This window comes from Mesoplodon bidens (assembly GCF_964165515.1).
Source record: "Mesoplodon bidens genome assembly, chromosome: 4".
In the NCBI taxonomy this organism is placed as follows: domain Eukaryota; kingdom Metazoa; phylum Chordata; class Mammalia; order Artiodactyla; family Ziphiidae; genus Mesoplodon; species Mesoplodon bidens.
Window position 1 is genome coordinate 130,382,950 of NC_138160.1, and position 17,027 is coordinate 130,399,976.

A 17,027-nucleotide genomic window follows, 5' to 3' on the forward strand; every position below is an offset into this window, starting at 1 on the left:
ATAATTCTAGAGAAAGCTGGCCTGATGTGATTGTTTATTAGCGCTTCTTCCTCATTAATTTATATCTTTTTCCCCAGCTGATGAGCATTTTTTGCTTAGAAGTTCATTACTTCTCCCCTCCCCCCACTCATTCCAGCAACGCAATTTAAACAACATTAATCTGGTATTTAGCGAGAAAATGGGGTTTTATCATGGGAAACACTCAGTTTGAGAGGTAATCTTCTTTTTCTCTTTCTTTTTTTTTTTTTAAATTTTTATTTTTTGGCCACGCTGTGCAGCATGTGGGATCTTAGTTCCCCAACCAGGGATCCAACCCACACACCCTGCGTTGGAAGCGGGGAGTCTTAACCACTGGACTACCAGGGAAGTCCTTTCTTTTTTTCTTCTTAAATAACATTAAAAAAAATCTTAAGTTAATGACGAATCACCACCACTTGTCTTGGAGGAAGGTTGCAGAGGAGATAACAGATGAGGGTTCTGGAATTTTAGAGCCAGACATACTCTCCTCTAGCCCCCTCATCTTATATGAGGAACTTGGGCCTCAGGGAGGTTGAATTATGGGCTCCTGGCCACCAAAGGGTAAATAGCAGAGATGCTGGGGTGTGAATCTTTTCCCACTGTACCGAGCTGCGTTTCCTTTGCTGCGGTGGCTGCAGGCTTGAATCCTCTTCTTCTGCTGTGTAGCCTGCACTTGGCAAGTATTTTAACTTCACTGAAGCTCAGTTTTTTAAATTTATAAACTGTCCGTGTGGTAATAGTTTCTTCCTTGTAAGTATTATGGGTAGGATGATCTAAGTAAAGCCATTACACCATTGCTGGTAACTAGAAGGTATGGAAAGAGTATTTCTTAAATGAAGGGATAACAAGTTCAGGTTGTTACTGTTGATAGTGGTTATTTACCTGAGTGCTTCCCAGAGGCCAGGCATTTGCTGAGTCCTCCATACAACCCTGGAAGGTAGGTATTATAATATGTCTCTACTGTCAAGAGAACTCTGCAACTTGTGTTATTTCCCCATCCCTGTCTTGTTTGTTGCTCTCCACCCCCATCCATTCCTACAGGACTAAACAGTGACACCCTTACAATGGAGAGTTATTAGGGATCTGTTTCAGAATCTGACTAATCATCCCTTACACCAGTGGGTCTCAACCAGGGACAGTTCCCCCCCCGCCACCCCGCCACTAGGTGACATTTGTCAATGGTCTGAGAATTTTTGTTGTCACAGCTGGCAAAGGGGGGTGGTATGAGTGTGCTACTGGTATCTTGTGGGGAGAGACAAGGATGCTGCTAAGTACCGTAAAGAGCACAGGGCAGCCTCCACAGCAAAGGATGATCCAGCCCCAAATGCCATTAGGGCGAAGGTTGAACTCCACTGCCCATACTCATCCAGTGATTTGATCTTCGTAACACATTGTGAAGCTGGATGAAAGGGAGCTCATACTTAATAAGGGTAAAGGGACCTCTTTTGTGCCAGGCATTGAATTAGGCTAGAGTTGGGAAAATAGATTTTAATCTGCATGCCAACTTGATCAGTTGGTAGGGGCTTCTTGGATCACTCTAGGGACAAGGATTCTGAGGCTTAGCAGGAAGGCTCCCAGCTCTGCCACTTTTCAGCCATGTAGCACTGGGCAGTTACTTAACTTTTCTGTGCCTTAGTTTTCATATTTATAAAATGCCAGTGATAATAGTATCTACCTCACTGGGTTGTCAGAGGATTAAATTAATATTCCTGGGCTTCCCTGGTGGCGCAGTGGTTGAGAGTCCGCCTGCCGATGCAGGGGACACGGGTTCGTGCCCCGGTCCGGGAAGATCCCACATGCCGCAGAGCGGCTGGGTCCGTGAGCCATGGCCACTGAGCCTGTGCGTCTGGAGCCTGTGCTCCTCAACGGGAGAGGCCACAACAGTGAGAGGCCTGCGTACTGCAAAAAAAAAATAATAATAATAATAATAGTAATAAAAAATAAAATTAATATTCCTAATGTACAACAGTGCCTGGCACGCTGTTATCATCATCATCACCTTCACTATCAGGGACATAATCTTGCCATATATTTACCATCCTTGTTGTACTCAAATTATATACAATCTCTTAAGTAGGCAAGACGTATAATTGGTCCTATTTTTTAGGATGAGAAAATTGCATTGCAAGCTGGTTAGAGCGTTCAGAGAGATGATTCCGAGTGTTAAAATATAGAGGAGAGCCTTTACAGAGAGTGTCATCTTAATTCATGAAGTGTTTTGTCAACCAGCTTTATCCCTTGCCCAACTCTGAAATGTCTGTACAGATCCTCAGGGGCTGATCTTTACTGCACGTTTGTACTGTTTAGGTTGGTCTGAGCTGTGCTCCTGTCGTTAGGCAATAAAGGGCACTTTGGCGCTTACTGATCTGACCTGCCCGTGGGGCTTCCAGAACAAGAGCAAAGTGGAATCACTGAGACCATAGGTGATAGGGGCACCTCTGGCTCACATATGGGCAGCCCACATATGGCATTATTTCGCTTGTCTCTCTCCATTTTTCTTAAATTTACATCTTCGAATTTTCTTTGTTTTCAAAGACTAATTGACACGGAAATTTCTTTTTTTAAAAAACTTTTAGCCCGCTGCCGCCACTACTGTAGCACTCAGGGCCCCTCAACGCAGGCGGCGGAGGCGGAGGCCGTGGCAGCGGGATGGCCGACGCAACAAACCCGAGGTGCTTAGGGCTGCTGGCGACGACAGCCCGCATGCGCAGCCCGCGGAGCCGCCGGGGAAAACCTCACCTGCCCGAGCAGGAGAAGCAGCCGCCGCAGCACAGCGGCAGCTCCAATGACATTAAAGTGGAGAATGATGAATCAAAGAAGAGAAACCTGAATTAAAAGAAAAATCTACAGAAAATAAGAGGGCCAATGGATTTCATCCTCATTCAAAAGACAAGAATTCAGGCACTGGAGAAAAGAAGGGTCCAAATCGTAACAGTTTTTATTAGCAACATCCCATATGACATGAAATGGCAAACCATTAAAGATCTAATGAGAGGAAAAGTTGGGTCAGGTTACATACGTGGAGCTCTTTAAGGATGCGGAAGGAAAATCAAGGGGTTGTGGTGTGGTTGAATTCAAAGATGAAGAATTTGTCAAGAAAGCACTAGAAACTATGAACAAATATGATCTTAGTGGAAGACCTTTGACTATCAAAGAGGATCCTGATGGAGAAAATGCTCGTAGGGCATTGCAACCGACAGGAGGATCGTTTCCAGGAGGACATGTACCCAACATGGAATCGGGATTGATGAATTTACCACCTTCCATTCTCAATAATCCAAATGTTCCTCCTGAGGTTATCAGTAATTTGCAGGCTGGTAGACTTGGTTCCACAATTTTTGTTGCTAATTGCAGGCTGGTAGACTTGGTTCCACAATTTTTGTTGCTTGGTTCCACAATTTGTTGCTTCAAAGTTGGTTGGAAGGAGCCAAAGGAAGTGTTCAGTGTAGCTGGAACTGTAAAGCGGGCAGATATTAAAGAAGACAAAGATGGCAAGAGCAGAGGAATGGGCACAGTCACTCTTGAACAGGCAGTTGAAGCAGTTCAAGCAATTTCTATGTTCAATGGACAGGTTTTGTTTGATAGACCTATGCATGTGAAAATGGATGACAAGTCTGTCCCTCATGAAGACTACCATTCACATGATAGTAAAACACCACAATTACCACGTGGTCTTGGAGGCACTGGAATGGGACTTGGTCCATGTGGACAGCCTATTAGTGCCAGGCAGTTGAACATAGGTGGTGGAATGGGAAATTTAGGTCCAAGTGGTATGGGAATGGATGGTCCAGGTTTTGGAGGAATGAATAGAATTGGAGGAGGAATTGGGTTTGGTGGTCTGTAAGCAATGAATAGCATGGGAGGATTTGGAGGAGTTAGTCAAACGGGAGAGCTATACCGTGGTGCGATGACTAGTAGCATGGAGAGAGATTTTGGACGTGGTGCTATTGGAATAAATCGAGGCTTTGGAGATTCCTTTGGTAGACTTGGTGGTGGAATGGGTGGCATGAACAGTGTGACTGGAGGAATGGGGATGGGACTGGATCAGATGAGTTCCAGCTTTGATAGAATGGGACCAGGTACAGGAGCTATCAATATGGAAAGGACTATCAATATGGATTGAAGATTTTTATCAGGTCCAATGGGAAGTGGAATGAGAGACAGAATAGGCTCCAAAGGCAGCCAGATATTTGTCAGAAATGTCATGTACTGTTTGCAGAAATAAAAATGGAGAATGGAAGGTCAAAAGGCTGTGGAACAGTCAGATCTGACTCCCCAGGATCAGCTGAAAAAGGCTGCAGAATAATGAATGGCATAAAAATCACTGGCAGAGAAATTGATGTTCGCTTGGATCATAATGCATAATTTGAAACCACGGTTGGAACATTCTTACATCTGTTTTGCTGAAACTCCTAGTAAAAGTCATTTTTTAAAGTAATACTGTATGCTTACAAAAGTTGTAAAAATATACTTTTAAAACTCCCACCAGCTTTTAACAGTATAGTGTTAAATATACTCTGATTTTTGTTAATCTCAAGTTTGGATTTTTAAAGACAGGAAGTCTGGTCATTCAGTTTAAATGAATGGTTATACTATTTTTAATGAAATAAGCCATTTTCATGTTGTTTTTAGTTCTACGTAGTGGGATTTGTTTGTTCAAGTGTCCCCAGCTTTTATCAACATATTGCAAGGTAAAACATAGGTGGTTTTTTCAAAACTTCTGTTTAATATATGTAATTGTCCTTGAAAAGCAAGGGCTCAGACAAATTAGGATATGATCTTGGTTGGTTTTAAATTACTTTTTTGTTGGTGATAAAGAATTATTGTAAGTTTTAGATTCTAAAGTTCAGAATATTTTTTATTTGACTTAAATGAAGAAATGGAGTTTTCCTTCTCTGCCCTTCCCCATCATTCACATTTTCCACATAACACTATAACATTAACCGCCACAGCCCCTTATTTTATTATTTCCAATAATTCCAAGTTCATACAGAACTGATAATGTTGCAATCCCCAAGTATAATAATAGGCAGATTACTCCCAACTTTCTGTCTAGTTTCCAGCCATTAAGGTGAACTGCTAAGAAAAGAAAACTAATTGAAATGTTGAGAAAGATGGTTATGTAAGTTAGTCCTCTACTGTTCACTTCTACAGGAGCAGATGCATTTATAAATGCAGTTTTAATAAACCATGGAACTCCTAGGCACAGAATATCGAACACGTTGGATCCCACAGTGTTAGACATAGCCATATCTCCTTTGCCTGCAAAAAAAGCATGTTGTTAAAATATGCATACCAATACTGTATTTTATTAATAAGCTTCATAAGAAAAAACACTGGATACTTCTTCTGTTTGTTTTGGAAAATTGTTGTATTAGAGCAAAAGTTACTGAGTTTGTATTTTTGAATTTTGGGGGGGGTTAGTGTTTGAAGTCTTAACATTTATTTATCCAATAATTATCTATTTATTAAACCATTTTTCAATAAGGTATGTAGATTACTTGTTGCTTTTCATTGTAACGTGATTAATTATGATTTACTGCACATTTCAGATGAATATTATTTGGGGGTTTAAATTCAGTGAAATTAATCTGCTATTAAATAGTAAATCCTTCCTCTTGAGTCACTCCTTTTTTTTTCTTCAAAGTATGTTACTGAGGAAATAAACATTTTAAAGGTACCTTTGCTCAGTGTATTTCAGCCCGGCTTTTAAGAATGGGCATTGCAGCTTGACGGACCTACTTCTTACCTTTTCTTAGAACAAACACACTTGCGATCGTGTGTGGTATGCTTGTTCCTGCTGCTAATAAAGTAAGACCCATTACTGTATCTGGAATTTCTAAAGTTTCCCCTGTAATAAACATAGATATTACAAGTTCCAAATTTTATAGATTGACTAACTGTTCTCTGCAGATATTTCAGATATTTCTTTCCTGAAAAAGAAAATAGACATATTTAGATTTCAGAACCAAGATGTAATTACTTAGATTTTAGCTAGCAAAATATTTGAATAATATTGGTGAATTGGTAACCCAAGTAGCACAGATTTTTAATGGCAGATATTGTTATTTGATACACAAAATTCTACCAAGGAGGAATTTCCTTACCTGCTATGCTTACAGAAGTTTTGGATGTCCACTGTTATCAAGGCTGTTGCTTAATATACGCTAATGAGATTGGTCGTTTTCTCTTTTCTTTTTAAAAAACATTTCCTAAAGAGGTCAGATTTAAGCAAATTATTTATAGCTGTTTTTAAGCTGTAAATATGTTAACACAGTATGCATTTTTAAAGTCCCACTTTAGTGACAGACCTTAGTTTAGTGTTTTCTTTGGGAAATCATAAATCTGAGGAAAACAAAATAGGATTCTGCTTGAGTCTTTCTAACTTTATGGTCCTAGTTTAATACTTCTGTTAAATCTGATGTCAGTTCAACATTTTTCATAAACGTATTCATTTTGGGAAACAGAACTAGAGGGAAGTTTAAAAAAAAGTAAATGTAACTGCTCTTAATATTGTAATTGAAAACTTACTTTAGAATTTTTTTCTTAAAATGTTAATTAAAAGAACTTCAAGTAGCATGTTTATTGCATGCTTATATGTTGATACTGGAATTGCAGTTGGTTGTTAATTTTGTTACTGGTTTGCCAGAGTTCATATGTACATAAATAACACTAATATTTATCAAAAAATTTTTTTTAAATTTTATATTGGAGTTCAGTTGATTAACTGTTGTGTTAGTTTCAGGTGTACAGCAAAGTGATTCAGTTGTACATATACATGTATCTATTCTTTTTCAAATTCTTTTCCCATTTAGGTTATTATAGAATATTGAGCAGAGTTCCCTGTGCTATACAGTAGGTCCTTGTTGGTTATCTATTTTATATAAGTAGTATGTATATGTCAATCCCAAACTCCCAATATATCCCTCGCCCCCAGCTTTCCCCTTTGGTAACCATAAGTTTGTTTTCTAAGTCTGTGAGTGTGTGTCAGTTTTGTAAATAAGTTCATTTGTATCATTTTTTTGAGATTCTGTGTGTAAGCGATATCATATGATACTTGTCTTTCTCTGTCTGACTTACTTCACTTTAGTATGATAATCTCCAGGTCCATCCATGTTGCTGCAAATAGCATTATTTTGTTCTTTTTAATGGCTGAGTAATATTCCCTTGTATTTATGTACCACATCTTCTTTATCCATTTATCTGTCAGTGGACATTTAGGTTGCTTCCATGTCTTGGCTATTGTGAATAGTGCTGCTGTGAACGTTGGGGTGCACGTATCCTTTTGGACCATGTTTTTCTCTGGATATATGCCCAGGAGTAGGATTGCTGGATCATATGGTAGCTCTATTTTTAGTTTTTTAAGGAACCTCCATACTGTTCTCCATAGTGGCTGTACCAATTTACATTCCCACCAACAGTGTAGGAGGTTTTCCTTTTCTCCACACCCTCTCCAGCATTTATTGCTTGTAGATTTTTTGATGATGACCATTCTGTCTCGTGTGAGGTGATATCTCATTGTAGTTTTTTTTTTTTTTTTGCGGTAGGCGGGCCTCTCACTGTCGTGGCCTCTCCCCTTGCAGAGCACAGGCTCCGGACGCGCAGGCTCAGCAGCCATGGCTCACGGGCCTAGCCGCTCTGCGGCATGTGGGATCTTCCCAGACCGGGGCACGAACCCGTGTCCCCTGCATCGGCAGGCGGACTCTCAACCACTGCGCCACCAGGGAAGCCCCCTCATTGTAGTTTTGATTTGCATTTCTCTAATAATTAGCTATGTTGAGCATCTTTTCATGTTGCTGTTGGCCATCTGTATGCCTACTTTAGAGAAATGTCTATTTAAGTCCTCTGTCCATTTTTTTTTAAATACTACTCTTTATTTATTTATTTATTTTTGGCTGCGTTTGGGTCTTCGTTGCTGCGCACAAGCTTTCTCTAGTTGCGGTGAGCGGGGGCTACTCTTCGTTGTGGGGTGTCGGCTTCTCATTGTGGTGGCTTCTCTTGTTGTGGAGCATGGGCTCTAGGTATGTGGGCTTCAGTAGTTGCAGCATGTGGGCTCAGTAGTTGCGGCATGCAGGCCCTAGAGTGCAGGCTCAGTAGTTGTGGTGCATGGGCTTAGTTGCTCTGCGGCATGTAGGATCTTCCTGGACCAGGGATCGACCTTGTGTCCCCTGCATTGGCAGGTGGATTCTTAACCACTCTGCCACCAGGGAAGAAGTCCCCTGTCCATTTTTTTGATTGGGTTGTTTGTTGTCTCTCTCTATTTTTAAAATTTGAATTTGTGGTCAACATTTAAAATTCAAAAGATAGCTAATAAAAAGGTAAAGTTCCGGGCTTCCCTGGTGGCGCAGTGGTTGAGAGTCCGCCTGCCGATGCAGGGGACACGGGTTCGTGCCCCGATCCCGGAAGATCCCACATGCCGCGGAGCGGCTGGGCCCGCGAGCCATGGCCGCGGAGCCTGTGTGTCCGGAGCCTGTGCTCCGCAACGGGAGAGGCCACAGCAGTGAGAGGCCCGCGTACCGCAAAAAAAAAAAAAAAAAAAAAAGGTAAAGTTCCAGTGTCTTTGAAAATGAGAATATCTGGTTATACTCAGCCCACATTACTGCACGGTAAAAATTGGCTGGGGTAGCCTCTCTCCTCGCTTCAGTTGCCAGACTTGCTAGTTTTCCCCACTCCCCACCAGGCCTCAGTGTGTCCTCAACACTGAGACTGAGTGGCAGCTGCTATCTGTTCACTCACACTTGGTCTGCTTTACTTGTTTCCATTGCCTACCTGGTCCTGCAGACATTGGAATTGGCAGCTGTTTGCACAGAGCTGATTATAGTTATACTCCTTACATTCAAAGGATGTGTTGACCTTTGCTACCTGTGAGGAAGTCAGGGCAGGGATTATTGTGCCCATTTTCCAGATTGGGAAACTGAGGTCCAAAGTTAAACAAGTTGCCCAGGATCACATAGCAACTTTAGTGCTGAGATGGGAGTAGTTTTACGGATGCTCAAGCTTTGCATTTGGTTTGTAATTTTTGACTATGAGGACATGGAGACATTTAATTTTTTCCCACTGTCCTCTGGTGCCACAACTATAAAAAGAGAATACTGGTTTAGATCGGTAGTTTCCAGACTTCATGGATTTCTAAAATTCCCCCAAAATTGGGGTACCTGAACACAGGGTTGTCAACATTGATGTCAACTTACAAAACAAAACCCCAAACATTTGCTACACCACTTTCATAAAAGAAGGGATAAATAATAACTATAAAAGAAGGAATAACATAGTCTCAGAATAAAGGAGGTTTCTTTCAGGAAAGTGTCTATGCATATGTACAGATATTATAAAACATTTCCTTAATTTTCCATTTCACCATGGCAGATAGAGGCACTAGTTTTGGGGGAGTCGCTGGCTTGGGAGATCTTTAAGGTTATGTCTAGCTTACTCATTCTAGATCTTTCTTTTTTCCAGTGCTGTAGTGAGAGCCAGTTCACCAAGCCAGCCCCCAAATATACATCAGAATATCTGCAGTGTCCTGGGCAGTTATTTGGGCACATGCCCTTCTGGTTTCTGTTCTGCTCCTGTTTCCAGATCCTCTGGCCTTCACGAGTAGAAAGAAATCACCTGGTCCTTATGAAAAGATTATTCGATAGTTGGGAGTTAGTTTCTGGTCACAAATGGAGCGTTCACTGAATAGAACCATGCTAAGGGCCCTCTGAGGGGGTGACAAAAAAGAAGCTGGACACAGGGCCTGCCTGATCTCAGAAAGCACCAATTCTCAGAAAACAGTCTTAGAAAACTGGAGAAAAATAAGCTTTACAGGAGAGGTCGAGAGAGAAGTGGTTGAGTTCCAATTCTGCTACCAATTTACTGTGCAACCTTGGACAATCCACCCACCCCAACTCTGTGCCTGAGTTTCCTTCTCCATAAAGCAGAGGGATTGGATTGGATGCTTTAAGTTTTCTTTTAGTTCCCATATGCTATGATTTAATGTAATTCAGTTCATAAAATCAAAATATAAATGGGGAAGGCCCTTACAGGTCATCTCGTAGAAGTACCCTTCTGTCTATTTAACTACATGCAAATGAAACCTCTCAGCCACAGCTGATGTCCCTTCCATCCCTCAGAGCAGTGCTTTGCTCTGAGAGAGGCAGGGAGGTGGAGTGGTGGAATTACCCAGTGTGCCATTCATGGGCTAGGAAAGGGCCTTCTTGTTTCATTAAGAGCCCAACTTTCCTGTCCCTAGGCTACAGGGCTCTTAGGAGGAGCAATCTTCGTTTTCTGCTGTGTTTGTTGACTCCAGTTCACCTTTTCTTTTTATTTTCAGTTAGGAGCAAATTATGACCACCTCTGTGGGTTTACTTCCTTGCTGAAATTTTTTCTTTGGAACCTCAGGGAATGTGGGTGGGACTCACGGGTCCTTAGAATCAGGGTTGGAGAGACACACAGAGAGGATCCAGTTTGGATCTCCAGCTGAAGTGTGAGTCACTCCAGTTACCTTCCTATCAAATGCTTACCCAGCCTTTCCTTGACTACCAAAGAGAAGCACTCTGTATTTTGGCGTAACACTGAGTGATGTTCCTTTTACTGAGCTGAAATCTCTTTCCTGTGATTTTTTACCAGTTGTTTCTGGCTCTGTCCTCTGCAGCCACTCAGGAGAAATCTGTTTCCTTTTCAGTTCTGAGGTCAGACCTGTAGACTTTTCTTGCAGCTGAGCATTTCCTGCACCCTCACCCATTTCTCTTTTGATATAATTTGTAGACTTTCTCCTTGGGCCTCACCCTGATTTGCTTATTCAGTTTCTTTCAACAAGTGAGTAATTTTTATCATACAACAAATGAGTAATATTTACTAAGTGCCTACCATATGCTAGGTATTGTGCTGGGTGTTGGTGATGGAGTGGAGATTAAAACCCACTTCCTGGCTTCTGGGATGTGGTGGGAAGAACATGCCGTTCGTTGAGTGAGGAATTCGAAGTTAGAGTGGTTGGGTTTGAACTCCAGCTCTACCACTTACCATTTTGTGCCATTGGACAAGTTGTTCAACCTCTCGGATCTGCAGTTTCCCCATCTGTTGAATGGAGGGAAATAATAACGACTACTTCATTAGGGTTGTTATTAGTAGTTAATAAATAAAAAGTGCTTATCTATTTTGATGATCTATCCCTCTGTTTCTAAATATTGAAAGATAAAATAATTCAATGTGCAAAAAAAAAGTGCTTAGAGTCAAGCTTGGCACATTCTAAACACTGAAAAAATGTTAGCTCTGGTTACTATGATGGAGCAGGAGACACTGAGGTGTATAGACTGAGGAATGCACTAAGCTACTTCACTAAGGAAGTAGCTTTTAAGCTGAGATTTTGCAAGGTGGGCAAGAGCTGGTTAGGTGTCAAGGGAGAGGACAGCAGTTCAGACAGAGGAAACAGCATGTGCAAAGGTCCTGAGGAGAAGATCTTGGCATGTGGCAGGAGCTGAAAGCAAGCCCACGTGGATGGCGCTTTGTTAGTGAGAGAGGGAGAGCAGTGGGGGACATGGGGCTGGAGTGGTGACTAGGGCTGTGTGATACAGGACTGCATATGTCATTTGAAGGACTTAGGTATCCTAAGAGCAATGGCCAGTCAAAGGGCTTTAAGTGGTGGAGAAGCATGACAAAGATTTGCTTTTTAAGATCACTCTGGCTGCTCCATGGATTCTGAATACCTGGAATTCTTTGGAATCCATGTCTTTTAATTTGTACCCTCTTGTTAGCGCAACCAAGGATTGTATTTGTTCTTTAGGCGGTCTTAAAAAAAACAGTGGCTCGGGCTTCCCTGGTGGCGCAGTGGTTGAGAGTCTGCCTGCTGATGCAGGGGACACGGGTTCGTGCCCTGGTCCGGGAAGATCCTACATGCCGCGGTGCGGCTAGACCCGTGAGCCATGGCCGCTGAGCCTGCGTGTCCGGAGCCTGTGCTCCGCAACGGGAGAGGCCACAACAGTGAGAGGCCCGCGTACCGCAAAAAAAACCCCCAAAAACCAAAAAAACAAAAAAACCCAACAGTGGCTCATATCCAGGGTCTCATTACAGAGGCCTTGCTTTCACTTACTAGTCTTCAAACTCCCCAAAGAATTATGTGATAAAGGCTTAAAGTATTTTCCTATATAGAAAAGTGACAATCGTTTAGGTTGGAAATCTTTAGATTATGGGAGCACAAACTCCAACTGTATGGGTTCAGGCATTGTAACTGGTGGTGGCAAGGAAGATCTTCAGATAGACCTGAAAACCTGAGGTGGTCTGAGCCCTGTGCTCTCCAGGCTTGGGTGCCTTTGACTGTGCACCATTTGGGATGCCCATGGAGTTGAGTGAGCCCTTTGAACCAAGTCTTGGGTGGAGAGACAATTCTTTTATGAGGTACCATGCCCCCACTCCTTTCCGGTCAATAGAACTACAATAATAGGGCAAAAGTTAGGTGGATTGTAAGTGACCCATTGACATCAGAATGACAGATCAAATAATTTATTTTCTTCTAAATCTGGATTATGCTGCTATAACTCCCAGGAACTAGTTTTAGTGCCCATCACTCTTGTTCTACTTGTGAGCATTTGTTGGGGTGTGCACACATCACACATACACACTGCTTAAAGAGACACACACTCACACATCCTCAAACGGAAGCAGGTGTGAGCATGTATACACGAGTGACCTTGATCACAAGAGCACGTCCAGCCTCCAACTCACAGTGTCTTCCCTTGACCTACAGACTCACACATCCCTGAAAGCACATCCCACACAGGCCTGCCTTTAGATCTGAAGAGGTCATTTGGCCATCCCCTGCTTCCTTTTGTGTCCTGGTTAACTGCCTGAGAAGTGATTAGGATCTTGCTGCTCAAAGTGATGTTGGTGGACCAGCAGCACTGGCTGGCATCACCTGGAGGCTGTTAAAAAGGCAGACTCCCAGGCCTCCTGAGTCAGAATCTGTCTTTTAACAAGATCCCCAGGTGATTTGTATGCACGCTGAAGTTTGAGAAGCCCTGAGCTAAAATATTTGCCTTCTTTGGTAAACACAGCTGCAGCTCCAACCAGAGGAACTCTGCTTTTATGTTTTATGCCAATGGCTTCCACAGAGGATTTTGCTGGAAGAGAGGGCTCCCCTGCTAGGGTGAATGTGAAACTGCCACACCACACTGTGGGCTCTCAGGCTTGTAGGATCTGGTCTCCTCTCAGAGCTGCCTCTGTGGCTGCATTTTTCTATCTGGGACCTTCTCATAAACTTTTCCTGTTTGCTGGAACTTTCTCTCTCACCACATCTCCCTTTGCACAGCTAAATCCCATGCAAGAGCAGATCTCTCAGTTTCAATTTAGCCATCTCATAGGCTCCCAGTTCACTGTGTTTCTTTCCTAATACTGGAATTATGTGCTCAAGTCCACCTCTCCAAGAGATTACAAACTCCATTAGGTGAGGAATTACATCTGTCTTGTTACCTGTATAGGCACACAATAAATATGCATTCAAAGAATGAATCATTCATTCAAGAATGAATGATAAAGGTAGCTTATTCTAAGAGGAGTATGAGTAAAAGTCATTCATTCATTCATTCACGCAGAAAACATTTCTTGAGCATCTCTGTGTACCAAGCAGTGTGTGGAGTCCTGGGGACATACATAGCTCAGGTCTGGGTCCTGACTTTGTTGCTCAGAGTCTAGTAGGTGGAGATGGACGTGTAAACCCCTAGGTACAGGTGGAAGCCCATATCGGTTACCATGAGACACAAAGGAAGGAGGGGCTGATTGTATCTTGTCCCTGAGATGGTTTGTTAATATCTCAGCCAGGCCTTGAGCTGCTCTGTTTCTCTATTAGTGAGGAACTGGCTATTCCAAGGAGCTTTCTCGGAAGGAACCCTTGGCTTAGAGGACATTCTAATCTTGATTCTGAATTTTTCTTAATTTCCATGGATAAATTTCTCAAGCATAAATATTGATTTTTAAAGAATAAATCTCTGACTTCTCTTTTTTTTAAAGCAGTGCTCTTCTATTTCAGTTTGTTGGGGGTGGTTCCCTATCCTTCATTTCTCCCCAGAGGTCAGATGTAGAATCAACCCGAATATAAAGACAAAGCAAAGGCCTGAATAAGGAAAATCTTGGAGAGCTTAGGCAATTTCTTCTTTCTTTCCTGTTGTCTCTCTTTCCATCCCTCCATCCTTCTTTCTCCTTTCTTATGTTCTTAGGATTCAGTATCATTCACCTCCACACATGGCTTAACATCTTAGCGGAGCAAAGAGATAAATAAGCAATGTAGCTAAGTGTGCCATATGTTCTGATGGGAAGGGCGAGTTGCTGTGAGGGCACACAGCAGAAGTATCTGTCCTAGTCTAGAGTCAGGCTCCTGGAGGAAGCAACATTTCAGTTGAAAACTGGGGGATGAATAAGTGTTAGGGGAAGTGTCAGAGGTTGAGGTCAGTGCCAGGGTAGGGGGGCAGTCAGAGTGGTGGGAGTGTTGCAGGTAGTGCATAGCATGTGCAAAGGCCCGGAAGCAAGAGGGAGCACAAAATGTTGGGGGAGCTGAGAGAGGAGCAGCAGTGGCTGGGACATAGGAGCTTGGAGGGAAGGAGTTTGGGGGTGATGAGGAGGCAGTGGCCTCATGGTGCAGGACTCAGTAAGCCACTTGCAGTTGTTTGGACTTGGTCCTGGGCAAATGGGGAGCTAATGAAGGGTTTTAGGCTGAGGAGTGGTATGACCATATTTGAGTATTGGTAAGATTGCTAGTATGGAGAACATATTCATGGGACAAGTCTGAAGGTAGGGCAGCTAGACAGGGGGCTGTTGTAGTTGTTCTGGATGAGCAAAGTAGTGAGTGTGCTCCTGGAGGCGGGGCTTAACGGCACTAAAGGCCACCTTGACCCTGGGGGACGGGGGAAGGGTTGGGCAGTGGTTTGGCAACTACCAAAATAAGATGCCTTTTAGGAAAGTGTTTTTAAAAATGTAAGCTGCACTCATAAGGATGATTCTAACTGGGAAGTGAATTAATGATTTCCTATGACTCCAGGCCACCCTGGAGGAGGTCCCCAAATGGGCAAATTGGGGGTGAGTTATGTGGAAGGATTTCAGAGTCCTCCGAAGTCCCTCTGCCCTGTACCACTTTCCCTCACATCCTGTAGATGTCTAAATTCTATCACTGACACCTTGGCTAACACACAAATCCAAATGGACCTGTACTATTAAGTTAAGGTGTAACGAATGTATTTACGTTGCAGAAAAACACTGTGCCTGCATGGATTTGGTCCTGAGTTCTTTCCCTGGCCTAAAATTCTTTGTCTGGAAATAATGGATTTTCATGTATTTTCTCCCACTGATCTGCAGTCCTCATAAAATCTGTAAGAGCTGGGTGGAGAGGTCTGGGATTATTATTCCCATTTAACAGATGAGGAAGTAGAGGAAGGCTCTGGAAAGAAACTGAATTGCCCAAGATTAATGGCAGAGTTAAGACTAGAGACTGGGGCCTTCCTCCTGCAATGGCCTCCTCACTACTCCACACACAAGTCCAAGTGCAGAGTTAGCTGACCCAACCTGAAACTGGAGGGAGGGGCGAGCAGAGGGCTGGAGAGAGGAGAAGGGTGCAGGCATCCATCTGGTGGGAGCCCACCTGCCCGAGACTTTCTGACGGTTCCTTTCCCTGCAATCTCTTTGGGCAATCTCCCAACCCAGGGACCTTCCTGTGGGCTCATTCATCCTATTTGCTTTCTGCTCTGCCAGTGGGATGGGAGAGTCAAAAATCATTTGCTATAGGCTTTTATTTCACTTATTTATTTCTTAGATGAGTGAGGAAGGGAAACGGATCAAAGGGGGAATGTCAGGCCAGAAGAGGGGAGACAGGGAACATCACTGATAAAATATTAGCAGACCCTCTGCATGAGGCCTGTTACAGGAGAAATAATGACATTAAATATCTTTGTGTCAGCAAAGTTCTTTATGGCTCAGAAAATGCTTCCATCTCCATCTTCTCACTCAACCCCTTTCTAGTACTTTCCTGGTAGGTTTGTTGAAGGGAAGAAATGAGATAGTGTCATAAAGTATGTGGTAGAAGTGCCCAACTATCACGAACACCTCATCTTCCTCCTTCATCCCTCTGTGTTGCACTGGGTACAATTTCAGTGATAACATTCAAAATTGCTTGCATTTATCAAGCACTTACTATAAGCCAGACACTATGCTAAGCTCCTTGCAGGCCTTATCCAATTTAATCTTCATAACAGTCTTCTAAGGAAGGGAATATGACACTTCTTTTAGAGATGAGAACACGGAGGCCAGAGAAGTAAACCTGCTAGATAAGTCAGCACAGCTATATTGTGGAAGAGCTCGATTTTGCATCCAGGCTGTCTTCAAGCTCCTTGCTGCCTCTCAGTCAAAAGTATTGTCTCCTTTCTCCTCCTCAGATCTGTCTGAGCTCCCACTACCAGCATCTTTACCCTTAAAACAGTGGTTCTCAACCTTGGCTACACATTGGAATCACTGGGAGAGATTTAAAAAACACTGATGCCTGGGTCCCACCCCAGATACCCTGATGTAAGTTGTCTGGGCTGTGGCCTGGGCCTTGGCATTTTAAAAGCTCCCTGGGTGAGTCCATTTTTTACAGCCAGGGTTGAGACACAGCTGTAAAGTGTTTGTAATGGTATTTGCCTCTCCCACTTTTCACAGGTTGACTAGGTTTTTGCTTACTCATGGGACCTTAGATACCTACAGGGATCAGGCAGGTAGAAACAGTTTAGTTGGTAGGCTTTTTTTTTTTTTAATCAACAAAGTGAAAGTGTGATAATAAAGACAATTGGGTGGACGTTAGGGAGTGGTGGGGACAGTGGTAAACTTAAGAGCCCTTACCCACGTAAGGAGGAACCACGCTACTCCAATCAGTTACTGCCATCTGGGCCCAGAGTGGCCAAGTCTTATTTTTCTCAAGAGAAGATGAAAGTCACTATTATGGGAAATCTCCCGATTTCTAAATGTTGACAATCCCTTTTAAAATATTAAAACACTGTCTGGGACTTCCCTGGTGG

General features: G+C 42.9%; 1 pseudogene across 1 annotated transcript; it reads left to right on the forward strand.

The window, feature by feature from the left end:
- Positions 1-2,667: 2,667 nt before the first annotated feature.
- On the forward strand, positions 2,668-4,540 carry LOC308617046 (myelin expression factor 2-like; annotated as a pseudogene). The gene has a single exon. The product of its transcript is annotated as a myelin expression factor 2-like (transcript).
- The last annotated feature ends 12,487 nt before the right edge of the window (positions 4,541-17,027 follow it).